This window comes from Aquarana catesbeiana, linkage group LG01, assembly GCF_042186555.1.
Source record: "Aquarana catesbeiana isolate 2022-GZ linkage group LG01, ASM4218655v1, whole genome shotgun sequence".
Lineage (NCBI taxonomy): Eukaryota > Metazoa > Chordata > Amphibia > Anura > Ranidae > Aquarana > Aquarana catesbeiana.
Window position 1 is genome coordinate 215654140 of NC_133324.1, and position 19735 is coordinate 215673874.

The 19735-nt window shown below is 43.3% G+C and overlaps 1 protein-coding gene across 2 annotated transcripts in view; it reads left to right on the plus strand.

Annotated features, from left to right (window-relative positions):
* The first annotated feature begins 2324 nt into the window (after positions 1–2324).
* Positions 2325–19735, plus strand: part of CTXN3 (cortexin 3) — a 170637-nt gene continuing 153226 nt past the window's right edge. For both annotated transcript variants that reach the window (XM_073625000.1, XM_073624993.1), the window contains exon 1: positions 2325–2476. The gene's annotated coding sequence lies outside the window, so the exon portion shown is untranslated. The remainder of the gene's footprint in view (positions 2477–19735) is intronic.

Genomic DNA, 19735 nt, shown 5'->3' on the forward strand with positions numbered 1-19735 from the left:
TATATATACTATAGTTTGTAGGCGCTACAACTTTCACGCAAACCAATTAATATACACTTATCTGGATTTTTTTTCATCAAAAGATTTTTTTTCAAAAAAAAAAAATGTAGCAGAATACATTTTTGGATTTTTTTCATTAATAGCGCAAAAAATAAAAAAACTCAGTGGTGATCAAATACCACCAAAAGAAAGCTCTATTTGCGTGAAAAAAATGATATACATTTTGTTTGGGTACAGCAGTGCAGGACCGCGCAATCTCCAGTTAAAGTAACCCAGTGCCGAATAGCAAAAAAATGACCTGGTCACAAAGGGGGTAAAATCTTTCGGAGCGGTTAAAGTTTAAACATGTATTGCACTATTACACTACCACTTAAGAATAATTAAGTAGAGCACATCAAATTTGTAGGAGGCATCTACTAAGCTGCTGAATGAAAAAAAAAATATTATTTTTATTTTCTTAATGTTAAATGTTGGTAATATATTCAGGTAATATGTGCAATGGCATTACCATCAATAGAGTTTTTTTTTTTTTTTGTTTTTTTTTATATTTTAAAGTTGCACTTCTGTTTGTCAAAAAGCAATATTTTTGTTTTTTTTTGTAAGTTTGGTTTTATTTATAAAGACGTTATATACAGTTTAACAACGGCTAAATTTGTGTCTGTAGTGCATGTTCAACCCTTAATATCATAATTAATAATGTGTTATTAGATTTTTTATGCCAGGAGTGCATGAGTTTGGAAATTCTAAAGAAATGCTTAACCCCTTCCCTCCAGCACTATAGCTGAAAGATGGCTACAGGGCGGGCTTACTTTGCCAGGAGGGCGTCCATGGACATCCTCCCACGATCGAGCTGCCTGTGTGCCCCCTGCGAAGCGCGGGCAGTGCACTCTGTGATTGCTGAATCCTACAGACTCAGCTGATTACAGATCGGGGTTAAGGGCCAATCACAGTGCCCCTTTACCAAATAATCAGCTGTGTCCAATGACAGCTGATCACAATGTAAACAGAAACCAGTTATTGGCTTTTTTTTCCTCATGCTGACAGTGTGAGAAAGGGAGAAGAAAGCAGATAACCGGCTTGTGTTAAAGGAACATGTACACTGAGAATCAGGGCACTGATTATCAGTGCAGTCCCAACAGTGCCCACCAGTGCTGCCAATAAGTGCCCACCAGTGCTGCCAATAAGTGCCCACCAGTGCTGTCAATCAGTGCTCATCAGTGCTGCCAGTCAGTGCCCATGAGTGTCACATATCAGTGCCGTCTATCAGTGCCACCTATCAGTGCCCATCAGTGCCATCTATCAGTGCCGCCTCATCAGACTCATCAGTGCGCACCAGTGCCGCCTCATCAGTGCCCATCAGTGCCACCTATCAGTGCCACTTGTCACTGCCCTTCAGTGCCACCTCATTAGTGCAGCCTATCAGTGCCCATCAGTGCAGCCTCATCAGCGCCCTAAAGATTCTGCTTACAGGACTTTTCCAAACGTCCTACAAGCGCATCACCTGAGTGTGAAAGCACCCATTGTAATGAATAGGAGGCAGTTTTCGGGCGCTTTCCATGCACTTTTTCTAGCATTAAAACGCCTGAAAACTGCCTCAATGTGAAAGGAGTCTAAAACTAAAATGGCATTTTAGTCAAATGACTATGACTAAAACAAAATCGATGCCAAAATTGGCACTGGTTATTGAATAACAATTCTTCAAATTCTTTTCTACACCTCAAATTGGGAGACCCAGAAGTTGAGTCCACTTATTCAGGGGTATAGAAGATTCCATTAGTTTGGAAAGCAAGACATTTGCCCCCAAGACGTGATGCCAGGGCAGGTCCTCAGGATATGGTATAACGTGCCCACTGGTGATAGATGGAATGTAAGCATTATCATGATTGTTGTAACCAGTGGTAGGATCAGGTCATACTGAGCTGTACCACCACTAACAAATAAAAGTATATATTACATAAATCCAAATGATTTTGTCTTTGGATATCATCTAATGTACTGTGTAGGTTATTAATATTTAAAGCAGCACACAGCATAAAAGCTATAGCTGTCCACCTCCATTAAATCCATAATTATATTTATGGAGATGTGCAATTAGAACTTATTATGGTACTTTAAGCAGCTTCTGTACAGTACACAGAACAGGCTATGCTCACAAGCATATTTATTGGAAAATACGATGTTATAAAAGAAATCTGTTATAAAAGTGGGAAGAATTCCAATGACTTGTCAATAGTGAAGTGAAATAGGAATTGGAAGCTGCTGGACATTGAAGAGTTAAATGCTATGTGTATCTCCAGTTGGCACGAGCCTTCAATATGTGAGAGGTCCAAAACTCCACGAAGGGAACATGCGCTGAGACCACTCCCAGCTCCTTTCATCGTGCCTGACTTGTCAAAGCAGGTTTATTAAATTAATGAGAACTTCTAGCTCCTTACAAGAAGACAAGGCTGTTTGTAGCTGTTTCATCCAGGGCAAGGTAAGGCTGTGTTCTTCCATTTAATAAACTGGATGTCTAATGCTGATAAACAGACTTACAGTGAATCAATGTCACATCTGAGTGATAAGGACAGTTATGAGTTGCAGCTTTTTAGTGTTCATATTTTAGAAGTGTCAATCAAATACCAGTATAGATTACTAGAAATTCCTAAAAAGACAAGCCAAAATGCCCTCCTGTCATATTTATTTACATTACGCCTTGTTGTCAGTTTGCTGCAGCCTCACTGTCATATTACATTTAGATTTCAGATTTTCATCATATTATTTTTTACCTTCAGTTATCTTATTTTCAGTTTCAGTGTATGGTATTTTGTTGTCTTTCTTAAAGTAAACCTGTCATTAAGGAAATATGGATCATTGCTGATCTTCTTGGTTGCCTGGTTGACATCAATAATACAAATACAAACTTGGCCATAAATGTAACGATCTGATCGAACGATTCTTCAAAGAATCGGATGGTGTGATAGAGTCTAAGCTTTATCAAAAATACTGGATGTAATATGTGTTTGTAGGAAAGTACATATAACATTGTAAAGTGCTGCACAAACTGTTGGCGCTATATAAATCCTGTATAATAATAATAATATTAACAAGATTGGCAAATGTATGGCACATTAAATGATCTGAACATTTAAACAATTGTTAATTGTATCATTAAGGGGAGAATTATGATTTTTTTTTTTAAATCAAGAAACATTACAAAGATGGATTATTTATAGCAAAAAATAAAAAAACTATTTTTTTCTAAATGTTCAGACTTTTTTCGTTTATATAATAAAAAATAAAAAAAACAGTGGTGATCAAGTACCACCAAAGAAAGCTTTATTTGTGTGATAAAATGATATAAATTTCTTTTGCGTACAGTGTTACATGACCGAGCAATTGTCAGTTAAAGTAGCGCAGTGCTGAATAGCAAAAAATGACTTGGTCATGAAGGGGTAAAACCTTCTGGAGGGCAAGTGGTTAATAAAGTTTCACATAGGAGCAGCACAGATCAATTGGTTCATAATATGTTTTTCCAAATTTGTTTCGATTCTGAGTATATGGACCAAACATATCAAGTGACTTTAGTTAGTGGGTTGGTGCCTGATCGCTCCTCTGATTGCAATTTAGTGTTATAATTAAATTGGATCATGATTAATTGACAATTGTTAATTTTATCAATGGGGGGAAGATATAATTTTATTTCAAATCAAGACACATTTGAAAGCAATTTTAGTAAACACAAACAACATTCAACACTTTTTTTTTTTTTTAGTAAATATCATAAGGACACGTTCACACGTGGGCAGAATTGGTGTGATTTTGTCCACACTTCCAAATTGCGCAGCGCGATTGGCTGCCATTTTGCCTCGGCTGTCATGTGACAAAACACACGTGTAAAATTGCGTCTGGCTCATGGCCAAAATGTGGTCCCTGAGCTTCTTTGGCGTGACAAGCATGCAAAGGGGTTGCTCATTCCAGTGAATGGGCTGCCCTATGCGTGTCAGGCAGAAACGCACATGAATTGCACTTTTTAAATCACTAGCGAGAACCCATGTTCCCGCTAAGCAATATGTGAACGAGGCCTTAAAGGAGTTGTAAAGGCAGAATGCTATGCATTCCTATGCATTAATATAAAAATACTTTTGTGTGCAGCAGCCTCCCCAGCACCCCCTAATACTTAGCTAAGCCCCCTCTCTGTCCAGCGATGTCCATGAGTCCCTCGGCTGTCCGGGACTCTCCTCCTGATTGGCTAAGACACAGCAGCGGAGCCATTGGCTCCCACTGCTGTCAATCAAAGTCAGTTAGCCAATCAGGAGGGAGAGGGGGCGGGGCCGAACAGCAGCTCCATGTATAAATGGACACACGGAGCTGCAGCTCGGCTCAGGTACCCCCATAGCAAGTTGCTTGCTGTGGGGGCACTCAACAGGAGGGAGGGGCCAGGAGCAGCGAAGAGGGACCCGAGAAGAGGAAGCTCCAGGCTGCTCTGTGCAAATCCCCTGCAGAGCAGGTAAGTATAACATGTTTGTTATTTTTTTTACAAAAAAAAAATGAGACTTTCAATCACTTTAAATATGTATTTGTACATAAACAGTAATATAAAAAAAATGTAAGAATGACAGTTGAAAATGTGTATTGCTGAATTTGTACCAAAAATAATGTCATAGTGTACATGTACATCATTATATTCCTTCTTATATTTTAATAGTACCCGCCTGCGGTCCGTCCCACATACATCGATTTCGGCGGGGGGGGGGGGGGGGGGGGGGGGGGCTGTGTATTGGGTCACGTATCTGGTACATGATTAACGCTTCCGGGAAAGGAGCGTACCTACTGCCCCAGCACAAGCCCAAAAGCGGGTGCAGGCCATTGATTGATCGCCAGGATCCGCTGATCGGCGATGTATGGCCAAACAGCTTACACACAGAACCTGCAAGAGCCCCATATTGCACCCACAATCTACTAATCATGGGTGCATTGCTTTCCAGGCCCCCCAATAAAAAAAATAACAAATGTACATTTTTACCTGCAAAAAGATGTGCATTTTTTTTTTTTTTTTTTAAAGGTGAACTTATCCTTAATTTTAAGGCTGATAATCTAATGTCTGCAATTGCTATTTTAAAGAGATGGGCCACCTGTAATATAAAAACCAGAAATACCACTACAAATAGTAGAGGCGGAAAGCTGGTATAGACCTAGCTATAAGAACCAACATTGGTTCTTAAAAAACAAAGTCCTCTTTTCGTTTCTCTATAGGGAAGACACAAAGTCGACAAATGTCCAAATGACCCATTACAAGCTCTACCAACAGCTGGCAGATTATGTCAGTGCACTCTTGGCTCACCTTGGCAGTGCACACAGTGATGGTCACCATACCATACACAGCCCCTTTCACTGGGAAAATGAAAAGAGATGTTCATGCATAATTTATTACTGCTTTTTCCATTGGCAACACCTTAAAGGTGACAGGTGTTCACTTGTGCTTTAGGAACAATGGAGACATTAGAATAATAGAAGTTTGAAATCAAACTTTTAAGAAGAGCAATTAATCAATCAAAATGTTGGAACTAAGTTGATTGAAGATGGACAGGCTTAGTTTATTGTTATTTGAATGAGACTTGCTTTTCCAGTTCTCACTAATCCATTCTGTTTTCTCTACATAAATTATTTTGCATTTACCTTGTATTTTTTTATTAATATATTGTATATGCCCATTATTGTGTGGGCGGGGCCTACTCACCCTGCACGTGGGGGTACTTTTCGCTGTGAATTTGTTCACCAATGCCCAGGATCAGGCGGGAACTGCGGTCATGTGAAGTCTAACATTAAGGCAGTTCTACCCGACTTAGAGATGAACAGTAACACTGTGTGCAGTAGTAGAATGTACAGAATTCCTTTGAAAATGCTGTTCCATGTCACTAAACACTGTAACTTGGTGTATGTTAAATTAGAAGGAAGGCTGTTGAGCCTGCGCCACCTCTCCACCAGTCCAGCATTCCTCTGTTACCTCACTCCCAGTTACAGAATGGGGACCCGCCATGCACTGAGTGTGGACCTCATGCATGCACTTGTTAACGCCTTCACTTCCGTACCCATGTGACCAGTTCATGGATGTCCCTAATGTGGGTTCAGTTCCAGTTGCTACTGGAAAGGAATCCGCTAGGATTCCCTCACTACCAGAGGGCCTGTCACCTTTACCAGGTAACGTGCCTAACGACTGGCTGCATTGTGACTTGAACTAATGCTTAGTTACCCATCGCAATGACACTGCTTCTCTTGCATGACTTGTTGAGTAGATCTTTTGTAGCAGCTGAGTTTGTTACCTCACTTGTGCTTTACAGACCCTGGTTCTTTTTATATGCCAGAACCAACATGCACTCCTTTGAATAACTTCAGACCGTCTGGTCTGAAGTTATTCAAAGGGGTGCATGCTGAACAGAACAGAACAGATGATGCAACTTTACTAAAAAGCTTCTTAGTACAGTCCCACATGAACAGTAACAGCATATTGTCCCTAACTACATCTAAGTGGCTGCCCAGGCGTACCTCAGAAAGGTAGTAGTCCATTTTGGCATTCTCCAGGTCTTGGTTGTTCTCCAGAACCTCAGTGCCTCTGACAGACTGCAAGGTGCAGAAGCTCACAGCAGCTACGGTATGTCCCTTTCGATGTGGCCCATCCGAACCAGAGAGAGGACACCCCTAAAAAGGCCTAGAACTCAGCCTTTCCCCATATTTATATCACTGGTGAAAAGGCTGAATCCCAAAAAGCCTGGGAACTAAAGCACATACATTAACTCTTTCCCCCCTCAGCCTGGGCCAGCCACTAACTAATACACCTGTAAGAAACCAGCCTACAGCTGGTCTGAAGGAACTCTTTTTTCTACATATACTGTAACTGAGATAATAAATGACAGCAAGAACAAACATTTTGTTCAGTGCAAAGTGTTTCATGTGCCACAGGAACCACAGAGTATCCAATGATCAGGTATGGTACTGGATTACAACAGCAGAATGAAGCAACAAGGAATCTCACAAAAGAAAGGCCTTTCCAATGTTTGAACACCCAACCCATAATGCCATGTTGAGTGAAGATGTGCTAATCAATTATGGATAAGGCCGCTAGGGTATGACTGCTTCCTCTAACACCTAAGAAAACAGACCATCTAGTGCTGGTAGGGATTGCACAGCAAAATGGCTTCAAAGTGGTAACAGGATTCTGTCATCAAGTAGAGTTACTTGTCAACTGGATTTTTTAGCCAAACTATTTTTGTCTGCAGTGCCAGGCTTTGGCATATGGTGAACCAGATGGACAAGTGATGTTCTATGTTGAGACCAGTGGCGCAGAGTAGAGGCGGTTCCTTTACGATTTATGTATTTATTTTTAATTTAGTAACTTTACAGATCCTGTGCTAAAAAATATGCCTAAACGGCGCTTGCCTTACTGCCTTCTAGCAGCGGCAGCAGTATAGTAACTGGTGAATTACACGTCTGACAGAAAGCATAAAGGCAGTGCTGGACTTCAAACAGTGTGCCACGGTTGTACATTGTAATAAATGTATATTTATAACATAAAGATATTTAACCACTTGAGTACTACCCCACTAACCAGGCTATTTTTCAGTTTTCTGTGCTATGATAATTTGACTGACCATTACTTGTGGTCATAAATATAAATGTATATTTATAAAATAAAGATATTTAACCACTTGAGTACTACCCTACTAACCAGGCTATTTTTCAGTTTTCTGCTCTATGACAATTTGATTACTTGATCATGCAACACTGTAAGCAAATTGATTTTATATTTCTTTTATATTCTTCTGTTATATATTTTATATTTCTTTTGAGACAGAGCATTTCTTTGGTGGTAATAATAACCACTATTTTTTTTTTTAGGTACAGTATATAAAGGAAACAAGACCAAAAATTGGGGTTTGCTTACATTTACCTTTATTTCTTTACCTTTAAATATGATCACACAATTATTGATGGTCAGTGGAACTTTTACCTCCCCATTGTTTAAAATGATTCCATCATTATTGGTGGTCAGTGGCACCTTTAGGTACCCCCACCATCACCTTCAGTCTGCCAATTCTCTTTCCTATTGTGTTTATAAACATTCAGGCCCATTCCCAGTGATAGAAAGGGGCTCTTCCTTCATTGTGAATGGACTGAATGTGTGTAAACACTATTAGTGTTTACACTTGTGCTGGCTGTGGTTGGTTCACTGCAATCACAAGGTAGAGAGCAACTCTAATTGGCTTTGTACATAATGACTATGATCTGAGTTGTAAAAAAACAGATCTGAGCCATTTATGGGCATACTGGCTGTGTGTTTCCTGATGTGCTGTTTCTACGACACCAAAAAAAAAAGATACATGGCAGTTTAGAATACAAGTCCACAAATGCCAGGATCCTTATAGCTTACCCCATAGTGTTATATCCCAAGAATGGCCTTGGTCCCCAGGAGGTGTACCCATTCCTCTCTCTCTCTTGTCTTCCTCTTCTTGATGCAGGCATTTCAAGTTCCAGTGTCATCTACAGTATACGTTTCCTGGCCTACTTATACCTCTTCTGCCTTTCCTTTTGAAAAATTCTTTATACATTGTTCATATTTCACTTACAAGTTGGAAAAATAATAATGAGAGGTCAGAGGGAGATAGGATTGGGTGCAGAGATGTTAACCTAGGAGGACAGATTATAGGGTGAAAGGGAAGAGGGAGGCACTGTGAGAAAAGTCAGTGTTACATTGTATAAAGGGTGTGGTTTAACACAAAAAAGGGGGACTTATGAAGCACATAGTAAAAATAGATGTTGAGCAGAAAGTTGTGCAGTGTACTTAGAAAATAAACATATGCCAAAAAATTAGTTTTAGAAAGTGGTACTAACCAGTGTCTAGACATAATAACATATACTGAAGATTAGGGATGAGCCGAACACCCCCCCGGTTCGGTTCGCACCAGAACCTGCGAACGGACCGAAAATTCGCATGAACGTTAGAATTCCATTGACGTCTATGGGACTCGAACGTTCGAAATCAAAAGTGCTCATTTTAAAGGCTAATTTGCATAGTATTGTCCTAAAAAGGATTTGGGGACCTGGGTCCTGTCCCAGGGGACATGTATCAATGCAAAAAAAACTTTTAAAAACGGACGTTTTTTCGGGAGCAGTGATTTTAATGATGGTTAAAGTAAAAAAAAAAAGTGAAATATTCCTTTAAATATCGTACCTGGGGGGTGTCTATAGTATGCCTGTAAAGTGGCGCGTGTTTCCCGTGTTTAGAACAGTCCCTGCACCAAATGTCATTTTTAAAGGAAAAAATCTCATTTAAAACTGCTTGCGGGTTTAATGTAATGTCGGGTCCTGGCAATATGGATGAAAATCAGTGAGACAAACGGCATGGGTACCCCCCAGTCCATTACCAGGCCCTTTGGGTCTTGTATGGATATTAAGGGGAATCCCGCACCCAAATTAAAATAAGGAAAGGTGTGGGGCCACAAGGCTCTATATACTCTGAACAGCAGTATACAGGCGGTGCATACAAGACAGGGACTGTAGGTTTGTTGTTAAGTAGAATCTGTTTGTCATTTTGAACGGGTACATTTTTAACGTGTTTAGCTCCAGCCAAAAAATCTTTTTTAAGCTTTTTGGAAAACATAGGGAAGGGTTATCACCCCTGTGACATTTGTTTTGCTGTCTTTCCTCCTCTTTAGAAGATTTCACCTCACTTTTTGTCCCAATGACAAATGTTTTTTGAAAATTTGGGTTTTTTTGTGGAACAAGGATTGGAAAGCATCAGTGGAAAGGAGAAATGTTTTTCCCATATTAACTCTTACAGGAGAGAATTTCCCTTCCTAGGGGTAGATTTCATCTCACTTCCTGTTGTCTCCTTCCGTTTGCAAGTAGGAGTCGTTTGTAAGTTAGATGTTTGAAAGTAGGGGCCTGCCCTATATACTCAGCATAAATTTGGCCCTTAGGTGTTGTTGTGGCCACAACAACGTAAGCCCTCACAGGGCCCTGCTGTGAAATATTAGATCAAGAATTGTAATTACACGCCCCTGTTGAACAGGGGCAGAAAAACTGGGCCTTTGGTGGTGGTGGTGGTGGTGCTGGTGCCACAACACTGTAAGTCCTCACTCGCTCTTGGTGGGTGCAGAAATGGGCCCTGCTGTGAAATATTAGATCAAGAATTGTAATTACATGCCCCTGTTGAACAGGGGCAGAAAAATTGGGCCTTTGGTGGTGGTGGTGGTGGTGGCGGTGGTGGTGCTGGTGCCACAACACTGCAACCCCTCACAGACACTCTAGTTGGAACGCAGGAACGAGCCCTGCTGCAAAGTATTGCATGAAAAATTGTAATCACACGCCCCTGTTAAACAGGGGCTGAAAAATTGTGCCTTAGGCATTGGTGGTGGTGCCCAGAACCAAAAATGTTCTTTCAAGCTATCAGCGTGATGATTGAGGAGGAAGAGGATAATTACTCAGGGATAGTCACTCAGCATCAGCATAGGCAGTCTTTGAAGGGATCTGAGATTTAAAAAAAAATTATTCGGTTACATCAGCATCAGGTGCTTGGTAGCTGGTGGTGATCCAAGACTGATTCATTTTTATGAAGGTCAGTCGATCGACCGAGTCGGTGGACAGACGCACCCTGTGATTGGTTACAAAGCCTCCAGCAGCACTGAATGTGCGTTCCGAAAGAACGCTGGATGCAGGACAGGCCAGTAGCTCAATTGCATACTGTGCAAGCTCTGGCCAGTGATCCATCCTCAAGACCCAGTAACCCAGAGGATTTTCGGTGGGAAAGGTGTCCAAGTCTGATCTTGCCCCTAGGTATTCCTGCACCATGTAAAACAGACGCTGGCGATGGTTGCTGGAACCGATCATACCTTGGGGCTGCGGACCAAAAAATTGTCTGAACGCATCGGTAAGACGGCCACCTTCTCCACCGCTCCTTCTTTGACTGACCGAAGCCTCAGCAACACGTTGTCCAGAAACAGGAGTTTGTAACCTCCCAGTCTCTGGGAACGCGTTGCACAGACCTTTCTGCAAGGCCTCCCGAAGATGTTTCATCCTCTGCTCCCTCTGCGATGGCAAGATAAGGTCCGCAACCTTACCCTTGTAACGTGGATCAAGGAGGGTTGCCAGCCAGTATTGGTCCTTCTCCTTGATACCACGAATACGAGGATCCTTACGCAGGCTTTGCAGGATCAGGGAGGCCATGCAGCGTAGGTTTGCTGAGGCATTCGGTCCGGAGTCCTCTGGGTCACTAAGGACGACATGGTCCGCAGCCACCTCCTCCCAGCCACGTACAAGTCCATGTGTTTCTTGGGACTGATCCCTTAAAGACTGCTGCTGATGCTGAGTGCCAGGCTCCACCTCCATACTGACACAATCTTCCTCCTCCTCCTCCTCCTCCTCGTCCTCTTCCTGTGTGATTGGCGGGCATGCAGAAACACTGTCTGGATAAAGGGGGCCTTGAGAGCTAAGGAAGTCCTCCTCTTCCTGCCTCTGTTCTGCCTCAAGTGCCCTGTCCATTATTCCATGCAGCGTGTGCTCCAACAGGTGGACAAGGGGGACAGTGTCACTGATGCATGCACTGTCACTGCTCACCATCCTCGTGGCCTCCTCAAATGGTGACAGGACAGTGCATGCATCCCTGATCATGGCCCACTGGCGTGGGGAAAAAAAAACAAGCTCCCCTTACCCTGTCCTGGTGCCATAGTCGCACAGGTACTCATTGATGGCCCTCTGCTGCATGTGCAGCCGCTGCAGCATGGCCAACGTTGAGTTCCACCTGGTGGGCATGTCACAGATTAGGCGGTTCTTGGGCAGGTTAAACTCCTTTTGGAGGTCCGTCAGCCGAGCACTGGCATTATATGACCGGCAGAAATGCACACAGACTTTCCTGGCCTGCCTCAGGACATCCTGTAAGCCCGGGTACCTGCCCAAGAACCGCTGCACCACCAAGTTAAGGACGTGAGCCAAACAGGGCACATGGGTCATTTGTCCCTGTCGGAGGGCAGAGAGGAGGTTGGTGCCATTGTCGCAAACCACCATTCCTGCCTTAAGTTGGCGTGGCGTCAACCACCTCTGAACCTGCCCCTGCAGAGCTGACAGAACCTCTGCCCCAGTGTGGCTCCTGTCCCCCAAGCACACCAGCTCAAGCACCGCATGGCATCTTTTGGCCTGCGTACTTGCGTAGCCCCTTGAATGGCTACGGAGCACCGCTGGTTCCGAGGACAAAGCACAGGAAGAGGCCATGGAGGAAGAAGAAGAGGAGGGGGTGGAGGAGAGAGGTGTGTCACAATCATTAGCATTTTGGAGGCGTGGTGGCGGAACAACCTCCAACACTACTGCACCTTGTCCTGCATCCTTCCCAGCTGCCAGCAGAGTCACCCAATGCACCATGAAACTTAAGTAATGTCCCTGTCCATGCCTGCTGGACCATGAGTCAGCGGTAATATGCACCTTACCGCTGACCGCCCTGTCTAGCGAGGCATGGACATTGCCTTCCACATGCCGGTAGAGAGCCGGAATCGCCTTCCGTGAGAAAAAGTGGCGTTTAGGTACCTGCCACTGAGGAACCGCACATTCCACAAACTCACGGAAGGGGGCAGAGTCTACCAACTGAAAAGGCAGCAGTTGAAGTGCTAGCAATTTTGCCAAGCTAGCATTCAACCGCTGCGCATGTGGATGGCTGGGAGCAAACTTCTTTCGGCGGTGCAGCAGCTGGGGCAGGGAAATTTGCCTGGTACAATCTGACGTCGGTGTACCAAAAGCAGATTGCCCACAAGTACTTGGCTGTGACACACCTAATTCTACACCTTCATTCCTCTCAGTGCAGGTCTCAGAGAGGACTGAAGGTATAGTGGGGTTGGAGATCTCAGCTGATGAGGAGCAAGGAGAGGTCCTCTTTGTTCTTTGGTGTGGGTCTTTTAGATACGCTTGCCAACGAACTGCATGGCAGGTCAACATATGTCTGGTCAAGCATGTGGTACCCAAGCGGGAGATGTTTTGGCCACGCGAGATACGCTTGAGACATATGTTGCAAATAGCAGCGGTGCGATCTGATGCAGTCGTCTCAAAAAAGGCCCACACCAAAGAACTTTTTGAATAATGCGCAGAGACTGCAGCGCCCTGCACATGTGGAGCTTTGGGGTGTGATGCAGTCAATGTGCTGCCCTTAGGCTGGCCCCTGGAGGGCATCCTGCCTCGTTGGTGATGTGCCGCCTCCTCCTCCTCCTCCTCCTCTCTCCTATCAGGCACCCACGTTGAGTCAGTGACCTCATCATCCCCTCCCTCCTCATCACTGGGGCAAACCTGGCAGTATGCTGCAGCAGGGGGAGCATGACTGCCAGATTGCTGTCCTTCTTGGGCACCCCCTCTGTCTGCGCTCATGTTACTGCTTTCATCGAGCTCAGTATCATCATCAGAGCCTTCCAAACGCTGGGCATCCTCCTGGAGCATGTGCCCAACACTGTGGTCAAACAGTTCGAGGGACTCCTCAGGAGGACATGGTGGGGCTAGGGAAGGAGTCACTGATGACATTGAGCCGAGGGAAGAGGTCGCTGCTTTGCCAGACAAAGTACCCAGGGCATGGGTGAGAGAGGATGAGGAGGATGAGGACGGCTTGGTCATCCACTCGACCAAGTCTTCCGCATGTTGTGGCTCAACACGGCCAGCTGCCGAAAAAAAGCCCAAGCGTGTCCCACGGCCACATGCTGATGAGGATGTACCGTCTCCATGACCAGCACTAGACACAGAGCCTGCTTGCCCTCTCTTATTGGCTTGTGACTGTCTGCCTCTCCTTCTTGGCCTTCCAGACATACTAATGGCCTGTAGCTGCACTAAGCTGGGATATATATATATATATATATATATATATATATATACTGATACTGCAGCTAGCAAAATCAACTGCCTGCCTGTAGTATGAGAACACCACCTACCTTCTACAGGTAGCTTTAGCTGAACACTGTGAGGTGGACGCACCCCACTAACTTGTAGGTTTAGCTGAACACTGTGAGCAGGACGCACCCCACTAACTTGTAGGTTTAGCTGAACACTGTGAAGTGGACGCACCACACTAACTTGTAGGTTTAGCTGAACACTGTGAGGTGGACGCACCACACTAACTTGTAGGTTTAGCTGAACACTGTGAGCAGGACGCACCCCACTAACTTGTAGGTTTAGCTGAACATTGTGAGCAGGACGCACCCTACTAACTTGTAGGTTTAGCTGAACACTGTGAGCAGGACGCACTGCACTAACTGTAAATAGTCTAGCTGCCTGACTGTGGTACTAATAGGATCAAAAGAACACCATTCATTTTCTTCAGGTAGCTGTATATACTGTAACAAGACAAGCCTGCCTGTCAGTAAGAAGATAACAGGAACGGATCTAGCTGAACACTGTGAGCAGGACGCACTGCACTAACTTGTAGGTTTAGCTGAACACTGTGAGGTGGACGCACCACACTAACTTGTAGGTTTAGCTGAACACTGTGAGCAGGACGCACCCCACTAACTTGTAGGTTTAGCTGAACACTGTGAGCAGGACGCACTGCACTAACTGTAAATAGTCTAGCTGCCTGACTGTGGTACTAATAGGATCAAAAGAACACCAGTAATTTTCTTCAGGTAGCTGTATATACTGTAACAAGACAAGCCTGCCTGTCAGTAGGAAGATAACAGGAACGGATCTAACTGAACACTGTGAGCAGGACGCACTGCACTAACTTGTAGGTTTAGCTGAACACTGTGAGGTGGACGCACCACACTAACTTGTAGGTTTAGCTGAACACTGTGAGCAGGACGCACCCCACTAACTTGTAGGTTTAGCTGAGCACTGTGAGCAGGACGCACTGCACTAACTGTAAATAGTCTAGCTGCCTGACTGTGGTACTAATAGGATCAAAAGAACACCAGTAATTTTCTTCAGGTAGCTGTATATACTGTAACAAGACAAGCCTGCCTGTCAGTAAGAAGATAACAGGAACGGATCTAGCTGAACACTGTGAGGTGGATGCACCACACTAACTTGTAGGTTTAGCTGAACACTGTGAGCAGGACGCACCCCACTAACTTGTAGGTTTAGCTGAACACTGTGAGCAGGATGCACTGCACTAACTGTAAATAGTCTAGCTGCCTGACTGTGGTACTAATAGGATCAAAAGAACACCAGTAATTTTCTTCAGGTAGCTGTATATACTGTAACAAGACAAGCCTGCCTGTCAGTAAGAAGATAACAGGAACGGATCTAGCTGAACACTGTGAGCAGGACGCACTGCACTAACTTGTAGGTTTAGCTAAACACTGTGAGCAGGACGCACCGCACTAACTTGAAGGTTTAGCTGAACACTGAGCAGGACGCACCCCACTAACTTTTGTAGGTTTAGCTGAACACTGTGAGGTGGACGCACCACACTAACTTGTAGGTTTAGCTGAACACTGTGAGCAGGACGCACCCCACTAACTTGTAGGTTTAGCTGAACACTGTGAGCAGGACGCACTGCACTAACTGTAAATAGTCTAGCTGCCTGACTGTGGTACTAATAGGATCAAAAGAACACCAGTAATTTTCTTCAGGTAGCTGTATATACTGTAACAAGACAAGCCTTCCTGTCAGTAAGAAGATAACAGGAACGGATCTAGCTGAACACTGTGAGGTGGATGCACCACACTAACTTGTAGGTTTAGCTGAACACTGTGAGCAGGACGCACCCCACTAACTTGTAGGTTTAGCTGAACACTGTGAGCAGGATGCACTGCACTAACTGTAAATAGTCTAGCTGCCTGACTGTGGTACTAATAGGATCAAAAGAACACCAGTAATTTTCTTCAGGTAGCTGTATATACTGTAACAAGACAAGCCTGAATGTCAGTAAGAAGATAACAGGAACGGATCTAGCTGAACACTGTGAGAAGGAAGCACTGCACTAACTTGTAGGTTTAGCTGAACACTGTGAGCAGGACGCACCGCACTAACTTGAAGGTTTAGCTGAACACTGAGCAGGACGCACCCCACTAACTTTTGTAGGTTTAGCTGAACACTGTGAGCAGGACGCACTGCACTAACTGTAAATAGTCTAGCTGCCTGACTGTGGTACTAATAGGATCAAAAGGACACCAGTAATTTTCTTCAGGTAGCTGTATATACTGTAACAAGACAAGCCTTCCTGTCAGTAAGAAGATAACAGGAACGGATCTAGCTGAACACTGTGAGGTGGATGCACCACACTAACTTGTAGGTTTAGCTGAACACTGTGAGCAGGACGCACCCCACTAACTTGTAGGTTTAGCTGAACACTGTGAGCAGGATGCACTGCACTAACTGTAAATAGTCTAGCTGCCTGACTGTGGTACTAATAGGATCAAAAGAACACCAGTAATTTTCTTCAGGTAGCTGTATATACTGTAACAAGACAAGCCTGAATGTCAGTAAGAAGATAACAGGAACGGATCTAGCTGAACACTGTGAGCAGGAAGCACTGCACTAACTTGTAGGTTTAGCTGAACACTGTAGCAGGACGCACCGCACTAACTTGAAGGTTTAGCTGAACACTGAGCAGGACGCACCCCACTAACTTTTGTAGGTTTAGCTGAACACTGTGAGCAGGACGCACTGCACTAACTGTAAATAGTCTAGCTGCCTGACTGTGGTACTAATAGGATCAAAAGAACACCAGTAATTTTCTTCAGGTAGCTATATATACTGTAACAAGACAAGCCTGCCTGTCAGTAAGAAGATAACAGGAACGGATCTAGCTGAACACTGTGAGCAGGACACACCGCACTAACTTGAAGGTTTAGCTGAACACTGAGCAGGACGCACCCCACTAACTTTTGTAGGTTTAGCTGAACACTGTGAGCAGGACGCACTGCACTAACTGTAAATAGTCTAGCTGCCTGACTGTGGTACTAATAGGATCAAAAGAACACCAGTAATTTTCTTCAGGTAGCTATATATACTGTAACAAGACAAGCCTGCCTGTCAGTAAGAAGATAACAGGAACGGATCTAGCTGAACACTGTGAGCAGGACACACCGCACTAACTTGAAGGTTTAGCTGAACACTGAGCAGGACGCACCCCACTAACTTTTGTAGGTTTAGCTGAACACTGTGAGCAGGACGCACTGCACTAACTGTAAATAGTCTAGCTGCCTGACTGTGGTACTAATAGGATCAAAAGAACACCAGTAATTTTCTTCAGGTAGCTGTATATACTGTAACAAGACAAGCCTGCCTGTCAGTAGGAAGATAACAGGAATGGATCTAGCTGAACACTGTGAGCAGGACGCACTGCACTAACTTGTAGGTTTAGCTGAACACTGTGAGGTGGACGCACCACACTAACTTGTAGGTTTAGCTGAACACTGTGAGCAGGGCGCACCCCACTAACTTGTAGGTTTAGCTGAACACTGTGAGCAGGACGCACTGCACTAACTGTAAATAGTCTAGCTGCCTGACTGTGGTACTAATAGGATCAAAAGAACACCAGCAATTTTCTTCAGATAGCTGTATATACTGTAACAAGACAAGCCTGCCTGTCAGTAAGAAGATAACAGGAACGGATCTAGCTGAACACTGTGAGCAGGACGCACTGCACTAACTGTAAATAGTCTAGCTGCCTGACTGTGGTACTAATAGGATCAAAGGAACACCAGTAATTTTCTTCAGGTAGCTGTAAATACTGTAACAAGACAAGCCTGCCTGTCAGTAGGAAGATAACAAGAACGGATCTAGCTAAACTGAATACAGTGTATATATATATATGCAACACCTGGGATGCATATATATACACAATACACTGTAAGTGCAGCTAACTGACTGACTGTTCTGCCTAATCTATCTAACTCAAATCAAATATCACTGTCTGTCTCTCTCTCTCTCTCAATGAACGCCGGAACACACACTACACAGGGCCGCCGTGCAGGCGGCCTTATATAGTGTGGGGCGTGTACTAAATCCCCTGAGCCATAATTGGCCAAAGCCTCCTTGGCTTTGGCCAATTATGGCTCTCTGTTCAGGCGGCGCTGTGATTGGCCAAGCATGCGGGTCATAGTGCATGCTTGGCCAATCATCAGCCAGCAATGCACTGCGATGCCGCAGTGAATTATGGGCCGTGACGCGCCACACGAATTTGGCGTGAACGGCCCATATCGTTCGCAATTCGACGAACGATCGAACAGCCGATGTTCGAGTCGAACATGGGTTCGACTCGAACACGAAGCTCATCCCTACTGAAGATTATATCCAGCATACAAATAAAAGTAGTGGTGTAAAGCAGCGTCCCTATGAATAGAATACACTCAAATACTTAGAACTATACCCACCATATAGAGCAGGAGAAATGGCATTGAGCAGTAGCCATATATACAGAATGAAAATGATACCCAGAATACAGAACAAGAGAAGTGCTATTATGACACTATGGGGTTGATTTAGTAAAGGCAAATATACTGTGTACTTTGCAAATGCAGTTGCACTCATTTACCTTAGTAAACCAATCAGGTGCAAGGAAGATAAAAAAACAGCATTTCTTTATCGTACATCACGGGACACAGAGCATCCATAATAATGACTATATGGGTTATACGCCACCTATAAATGAATAGACACTGGCAGATAGTTAAACAGGAAGTCCTCCCCTATATAACCCCTCCTACACAGGAAGGACCTCAGTTTTTTGCCAGTGTCTGTAAAGTGGAATGGTCACTGATGTGATACACATGCTCTTGGAGCATACTTGAAGGTCGGGACGGTTCTATTCTAATCCATTCTAAAGAGCTGTCAGCCAAAATGGATGGTACCCGAGCCTCATTGGAAGGAGAGACGATTCCTCAAGGTTTGCCTGTAATGCAGCCTTACGGTGCTGGGCCCTGCGTAATGGAACCCTGTGCAGTGTTTGTTCTGACCAAGGTGCTTTCCTGCAGGGTGCTATACAGGTTCAGGGGAGTGGACCCCAGATTGAGAGGGACCCAGTCTCTGAAGGTCTTTTATGACAAAGCTCGCTGTGATGAGTAAAGATTGGACTCTTGCAGCAGGAATCGTAAGAATATAACCATCTTCTGAAATTCGAATTTTGAATAGAATAAATTTGAATTTGAATACATAAGAAAAGAATAGAATAGAAAAGAATAGAATGGAAAAAAAAATAGGATAGAAAATAATAGAATTAAAAAAAATAGAATAGAATAGAATAGAATAGAAAGAATATCACCATTTCACAAAATTCAAATAGAATCAATTTGAATTTGAATTGAATTTGAATAGAATAGAAAAGAATAAATTAGACTAGGAAGATGGTTATATTCATTCCATTCTGTTGTTTTTTTTCTATACTATTGTGTTATTTTCTATTCTATTCTACTCTTTTCTTTTCTATTCAAATTCAGATTGCTTCTATTTGAATTTTGGAAAATGGTTATATTATTTCTATTCTATTCTATTCTATTGTTTTTTTAATTCTATTCTTTTCTATTCTATTTGAATTTCAGAAGATGGTTATAATCTTTCTATTTTATTCTATTCTTCTTTTTTTTATTCTATTCGATTCTGTTATTTTATTTTCTATCCTATTTTGTTCTGTTTTACTCTGTTATATTATATTATTTTATTTTCTGTTATATTCTTTTCTATTCTATTCCTTTATTTTCTATTCTATTTTATTACAATGAGTATAAAGTGTAGTCCCTCGCATTATCAAAGTGAATCTATTAAATGGATAATAATATATCTAAAGATTGCAGCT